At 35.1% G+C, this 7059-nt stretch overlaps 1 long non-coding RNA gene and 1 pseudogene across 3 annotated transcripts; one reads left to right on the forward strand and one right to left on the reverse strand.

Annotated features, from left to right (window-relative positions):
* The first annotated feature begins 2945 nt into the window (after positions 1 to 2945).
* Positions 2946 to 4838, forward strand: LOC104748993 (protein MARD1 pseudogene; annotated as a pseudogene). 2 transcript variants are annotated; one of them, XR_015562769.1, is made up of 3 exons: positions 2946 to 3384; positions 3543 to 4380; positions 4483 to 4838. The product of XR_015562769.1 is annotated as a protein MARD1 pseudogene, transcript variant X2 (transcript). The 2 variants fall into 2 exon arrangements; XR_015562768.1 differs by having other exon boundaries at positions 3138 to 4380.
* LOC104699557 (uncharacterized) lies at positions 3071 to 5246 on the reverse strand. The gene is made up of 2 exons (XR_753382.2): positions 5001 to 5246; positions 3071 to 4699 (listed from the first exon to the last, which is right to left on the reverse strand). It is a non-coding gene; the product is annotated as an uncharacterized LOC104699557 (long non-coding RNA).
* Between the last annotated feature and the right edge of the window lie 1813 nt (positions 5247 to 7059).

The following is a 7059-nucleotide window of genomic DNA, read 5'->3' on the forward strand; positions in this document are numbered from 1 at the left end:
GTCCCGTGAAGGTGGTCATGTTCTGTTAAGAACCGTGAAGCTGTTTGTATGCGACATGTTGTTTTTTGTATGTTTGTATGTTTCTCGGTGGTCCTAGTGACTTGTGAATCATTTTCGGCCTGTTATGTTTTGCCTTTTCTATATATTGGCCACATATCAGATTCATTCGTATCATCTTTCTTTCCATTTCTTGTATCTCTCATTCGGATTGTAGGTTTTTTTTTTAAGTTGTAAACTTTTAAAACCATAACCTTGTTCTCAAACAGTTTCTATCTTCTAAACCCAAAAACAAAAAAACCATTTATCCACAATAAAGGATCAAATTTTCTATCTTTAAACCCACAAATATTTTAACAAGATGTCAAGTTGGAGTTCTGATCAAGAAGTTGATGATATGGTAGAGGAAGAAGTTGACAGTATAGTGGAGGAAATTCAGAACCATTGGACTCAATCGGAAGATCCACAATTACCAGTTTTCAGAAGAGTGCACATTAATAGAGACCGAGAAGGAGGCCACAATCGGTTATGGAATGATTATTTTAGTGAGAATCCCACTTACACTCAAGGTATGTTTCGCCGTCGATTTAGAATGAACAAACCGTTATTCTTGCGTATTGTTAATAGTATTGAACATGAGGTCCCTTACTTCAAACAAAGACGAGATGCAACTGGAAGGCTCGGTCTTTCTGCACTTCAAAAATGTACGGCAGCAATTCGTATGATGGCATATGGAAGTGCAGCAGATATGATGGACGAATATCTACGACTTGCTGACACCACTGCGCACAAATGCCTTGAAGAATTTGTTAGCGGAGTTATAAATCTTTTCGGAGAAGAGTACCTCAGAAGGCCTACAACGGAAGACCTCCAACGATTACTGAATATTGGAGAATATCGTGGTTTTCCCGGAATGATAGGGAGCATAGATTGTATGCATTGGGAGTGGAAGAATTGTCCGACGGCATGGAAAGGACAGTATTCACGTGGATCTGGAAAACCGACAATCGTACTAGAGGCTGTGGCATCGCAAGATTTATGGATTTGGCACGCTTTTTTCGGACCACCAGGTACATTAAATGATATCAATGTTTTGGACCGCTCACCAGTGTTCGATGATATACTAGAGGGTCGAGCTCCTAGAATTACCTACGTTGTCAATGGACGGCAATACAAAATGGCGTACTATCTCACTGACAGTATCTATCCAAAATGGGCAACTTTCATCCAATCAATTACACTTCCACAAGGTCAAAAAAACCAACTCTTTGCTAGATATCAAGAAGCATGTCGAAAAGATGTAGAGCGTGCATTTGGAGTTTTGCAGGCTCGATTTGCAATCGTAAAGAATCCCGCATTTTTTTTGGATAAAGCAAAAATAGGCAAGATAATGAGAGCTTGTATAATATTGCATAACATGATAGTGGAAGACGAACGACATGAATATAGTTTCTACGATCCATCAGAGTTTTATCAAGGAGAAGGAAGCGGAACTTCTCATGTGGATTTATCATATTCAACAGATAGGCCAACGAATCTCCATAATATAATGACCATGCGAAATGACGTTCGGGATCCAAAAATGCATGACCGCCTTCAAAAAGACTTGATTGAACATATCTGGCAAAAATTTGGTGCAACCCAACAATAGAACGGATTTAATTTATTTTTCCGTAGCTCGTTTCTTCTATTATAATTTATATTTGTCTATTTTCCCCGATTTTGTAAAATATGTTTAGTATTTCTGAATTCTGTAAAATGTTTTTATTTCTAATATAAGTAACTAATATTACTTATTTTTCAATTTAAAATTATTTAAATTTGAAAATTAATAAACAATAATTTTAATGATTGAGAAACCTATGTGGGTTACTCTAGTGGAAGGAAGAATTTTGATAAGTACTTAATGGGTTATTTTGATTAGATTAATAAAAATTATATAATTAATTTAATTGTGAGTAACCCATATGGGTTACTCCATTGGCCTTGCTCTTACTCTTTCTTTTTTCTTTACCAATAGTTTCGTTTTGTTTGTGTTAGTTTAGCATTAATAAGCATTTTGTTTTAATTATATAATCTTGCGAATTAAAGGACTTTTACTATCCCTTCTTGAATCTTGGTATCATCCCCAAAAAAAAAAAATTATGAGGAAGACACGAATGTATTAGTTATGTTATTATACAAAAAACGTGTACATTAAAATTAAAAAGAAAAGTATTACTAATTAATAAGAAGTTGACGAGCTTAAACAATGGCAAAATGCGATAGTTAGATGGGATTCGAGAAAAACAAGATCAACCAACAATAAAAGTGGTTGCATCTTCCTAAAAAGGACTGGACGAGTTTTTTTATAATCAAATAAGCGTGATTAGTGGAAGTATATATTATTAAACGGAGTAGTATAAAATTTGTCTTCAAGTAAGTAATAATGGTTTATTTGCATGTAAATCAAATCAAGACCCTTCCTTCTTCAATCAACGTTTAGTGGACAAATCACACGTGGCGTTTCAGTAGATCTTAATTATTGGATTAGGCAAAGCAGGTGCAGTTGTGGGCCCCTCTCTAATTACATTGTGTTTTTTATATATCCATGCAACGGTTTAAAATATTATTACTATTAGACTCATTAGGATTCCACCAATATAATTGTTGAATAAACATTTATAAAAATAACGTCGTCACTGATGCTTTGATTAATCAAACAATTAATCCAAATGAAAAATGAATTATGATTAGAGAAAGACAAACGAAATAATGACCAAAATGCCGTATATATAATAATGGCCAATGGGTACAAATTGCAAGGTATAATTCAGAATTAATATATACTTCTATAAAAAAGGAGAAATTATGATTTTTTTTTTTTGTAGAAAAAAGCCTGCGTTTACAGAGGCCCAAACATCAATGCACGAATAATGTAAGTGTGCCTAGTAAACAAATAAAGTGTATTGTACAACAAAAATACAAATTTGATTTTTTTTTTTTTTTTGCATATGTTTTCAATCATTTAAAAAGTTAAAAAAAAAAAAAAAAATCCAGTCCACAATGTTGTTACACGAACACGACGACAGTAAAAAGTACGATATACATTCATTCAACCATATAAAAAATGTATAGAAGAATGAACGAATGGCTAGAAATGTGTAAATGTAAATAATAAATGTTGAAGGGTTATTAAATCCACAACGTCCCTTCTCTCGAGATGAGACTCTCTTCTTCGCTCTGTCTATCTCTCTTTGGAATAAAGAAAAGAAAAAAGAGATAAGGGGAAAGCAACTTTTAATCTGATTTTTGTGAGAGAGGATCATCATTTCATCACTCCGAGTGAGAGAGAGAGAGAGAGTCCCCATATGAGCAGAAGAAAGCAGTCAGAATTTTTCAATAATTGTATGTACCAAATTCTCTCTATTCTTCTCACTCTTTTGTTTTCATTTAAAAGTTATATTAACTCTTACAGTTACACAACTTACAAAGCCGCACTGAAATCCTCATTTGCTTTAATCTTCTCTTCTCTCTCTCTCTCTCTACTTACTCCTCCATGGAAGCTACTGAGTTATGATCCTTGCCCTTACCGGATCTGACGGCTCTTAAAACTATGCTGAGAAACAAACCTAGAGCAGCCGTGACGAAGAAACAACAAGCATCGTCGTCTCTAATGGCTGATCAACCCCCAGTCCCAGTCCCACCACCTTCTTCTTCTTCTTCAAAACTCAACAACACTTGCCACTCTTCATCTTCTCTCTTTAGCTCCCCGAAGTTTAGGTTTTTTGCTTCAAAGATGACTCCTCCTTTTGACTCTGATTTCTCTCTCGTCAGCCCTACCTCGATCCTCGAAGCTAACCCATCATTCTTCTCCTCCAAAAACACTAAACCCACTACCTATTTCGAGCCCACGATCCCTAATCCCCAAAGGTTTCACCCACCTGACACCTTTGGCCTCGCCGATCTCGTCAAATACGGAGACAGTAACAGAGACCACTCGAGTAAACCTGTCAACAAGATGGTCCTTTTCGGCTCTAAACTCAGAGTCCAGATCCCATCAGCTGATTTTGGAACTAAAACCGGGATGAGATACCCTGCTCATGGTCATGGACAGGGACAGGGACAACTCAGTCCTTGTGTCCAGGCGAAGAAGGTCTTAGCCGTGAGCGAGGTTGACCAGACGGAGGACTACACGCGCGTCATATCTCACGGTCCAAACCCAACCATCACTCATATCTTCGACAACTCTGTTTTCGTGGAGGCTACTCCTTGCTCTGTTTCTTTACCACCACCACTAGTAGCCATGGCGATGGATACCACCAAGAACACGTAGACTTTCCTAAGCTATTGCTTCACCTGCAAGAAGAATCTTGACCAGAAACAAGACATCTATATATACAGGTCCGTCCACAATCTATCTATATCACTATATATATATATATATGGTCAGTCTGATCATGGAGTTGCAAAATCTAAACTTAATTGCAATGGTTGTGTGTGCAGAGGAGAGAAAGGGTTTTGCAGTAGCGAGTGCAGGTACCAGGAGATGCTTCTTGATCAAATGGAGACCTAGCACCCCACTCTTCATCTCTTCTATTTTAATGGTTCTTGATTTTGTCACAGCATCATCCTCTTCTTCTTTTCTCTGTTTTTTTTTTTTTTTTTTTTATTGTATTTTTTTTGTGTTTGTTGTATTTCTTCTAGTCATAACCTTTCTCGCCTGCAGATATGTGAAAGATAGAGAGAGAGTTAATAACTTCTTCTTTTTTTGTCTCTGTGAGTGACTTGGAGAGCTGACTAATATCATAAATTTACAGAATACTGAGATCTTAATCAAAAACTCGAAAGCATCATCAATATTTACTATGACTCGCTCTTTGCGTTTTTTTCCTTTTTCAACTTTAACATTCATTCAAGATTACAATGTTTGAGACAACAAAGGCTGACTGATAGAGCCTCAACTCAACATATAAACTTTACAAAACCGGCACACAAGCCACAAAGATATGGAAGATACTCACAAAGGATTGATTGAGAGACTCCTTAGCGTACTCGTTTTGAAGATGTGCGCTGTTAGAGACAGTGCTAGTTATTTGCTATCGAGCCATTTCCCTTCATTTTTAATTTTATTAACCGGACCGGAAAGTAAACATCATTCTGAACCCTCAAACTCATTTTTTATCGAGAAATGTTTCTACTTTCTAGGAAGCTAACTGAACTCTTGTTTCATATTGTCATGTGACACGTTTTTCTTCATTATGAATAATCTAGTTTGGTTTAGTTTATATAGAAAAAGATCAACTGATTCGGTATACGAGTATAATTTTCTCATGTTATACCCGAAGGCTTTATCATCCATTATTAGTCCGGCCCCATAAAGACGGGCATAATATGGGCCGTTTCTATTATAGTCGCAGGTAAATGAGGTTAGTAGAGAGTAGAGACCCATATGAGGTTACATTCACGTTGAGGACCCCTGATATTTTTTTGAAATAGGCTCTTAAATTTCAGTATTAGAGCAGCTAGAAGCCCAATTTATGGATCCAATTCTGTTTTTTTTTTTTTTTTTTTTTCTGTTGTTGATGTAGGGATCCAATTAAGATGATTTGACTGTAATATTAGGAACTCATATATGCAACATGGATTGTAATTATTTTGTTAATGGTGAAGTAAGTAAAGTGCCAATAAGAGTGATGAGAGGAAACTCATATGTGTTCAGACTTTGAATATGATGTCAGGTTCCTCCATATTTTGGCATTGGCCCACAAAAACTTAATTTAAAAGTGGCAGTATTATATAATTAGAGGCAAGTCTAAGTATTCTTTGTTGTAAATCAAGTGATTTTGTGAATAAGGAAGGAACATATATATGAAGAAACAAAGTTTTCATAAGTAAATTGAAGTGTACATATCCCTTTTGGGGTTCCCGTGACACCATGCATCATTGACCCTCTTTCATTTCATTTGCAGTGTACAGATGAAGGAATATAATACTTTTTTGTAGGTAAAAAAATGATTTGTCGTAAGAAAAAAATGTTACAAACGAATATTTATCTCTCTGATGTAATGAAACTGATCTTTCAATAGAAAGATGGGCCGAATCCGCCAGAGAGGTTCTCTCGTCCGTATTATGTTCATTGTCGTCGCTACACGACAATAACTCTTTTTTTCCTTTGGGTGCAGTTTCTAACAAAACAGTAAGTAACACACAAGTCGCCTTTATCTTTAATTTATTAAACAAATGCTGAAAGAAAAAAATAAAATAAATACAGATTCATGTACTATATATTATTCAAGAAGACAAGAAGATCTTAGCAAGATCCATGTACTATAAAAATTTGCCCCTGCCTTCACTTTAAAATTACATATTCGACTTCATTCCTCTAACCCCAAAAAAAAAAAACTATTTAAAGCAACAAAAACTAAAAACTGAGAGAAGTCCAAAAATCCACACGTGTGCGGTCAGGTCCTTATTATACACATGACGGTGGTGCCGATTTATTTTTAGTATTATTGCTTCACTTGTATTTGCTGCTTTTTTCTTCTTTTTTTTATTGTCAACCACTTGTACTCTCTCTGTCCCACAAAGAGCTTAAATTTTGCTCTCTTCTCTATAAAATTTTAAATTATAAGTATGTTCTTAAGTTTTTATATGAAATATATCAGTTTAATTTAAGCTAACTGATGAGCTATGTTATTAATCAGTTAAGAAAAAAAAACAAAAACAAAAAACACTGTAATAGTTAGATCGGTTCGTGTTAACCAAAGTAAAAAAGAAAAAAAAGAAAGTGGTTTGAATAAGAATATTTTATCGACGGTTCACTCGTGATTATATGGTCTATATGACTCGCATTATTGGATGCATCAAACATTCGACTTTATATATTTGATATTTAGTTGTTGGCTAGTTGACTCGTATTTCTTGCTTTTATTTTCTCCACCGTTTTATTTTTATTTATTTATTTGGGGATTCTTGAAAGTCTCATAACCGGCTTTGGTGGATATGATATCTAAACACGACATCACAATTCACAAGCTTAATAATATTTAATCACCGTTTGTTAAGAAAACCGAAAGAAAA

Source organism: Camelina sativa, chromosome 7, assembly GCF_030686135.1.
Source record: "Camelina sativa cultivar CO46 ecotype springtype chromosome 7, ASM3068613v1".
NCBI classification, from domain to species: Eukaryota; Viridiplantae; Streptophyta; class Magnoliopsida; order Brassicales; family Brassicaceae; genus Camelina; species Camelina sativa.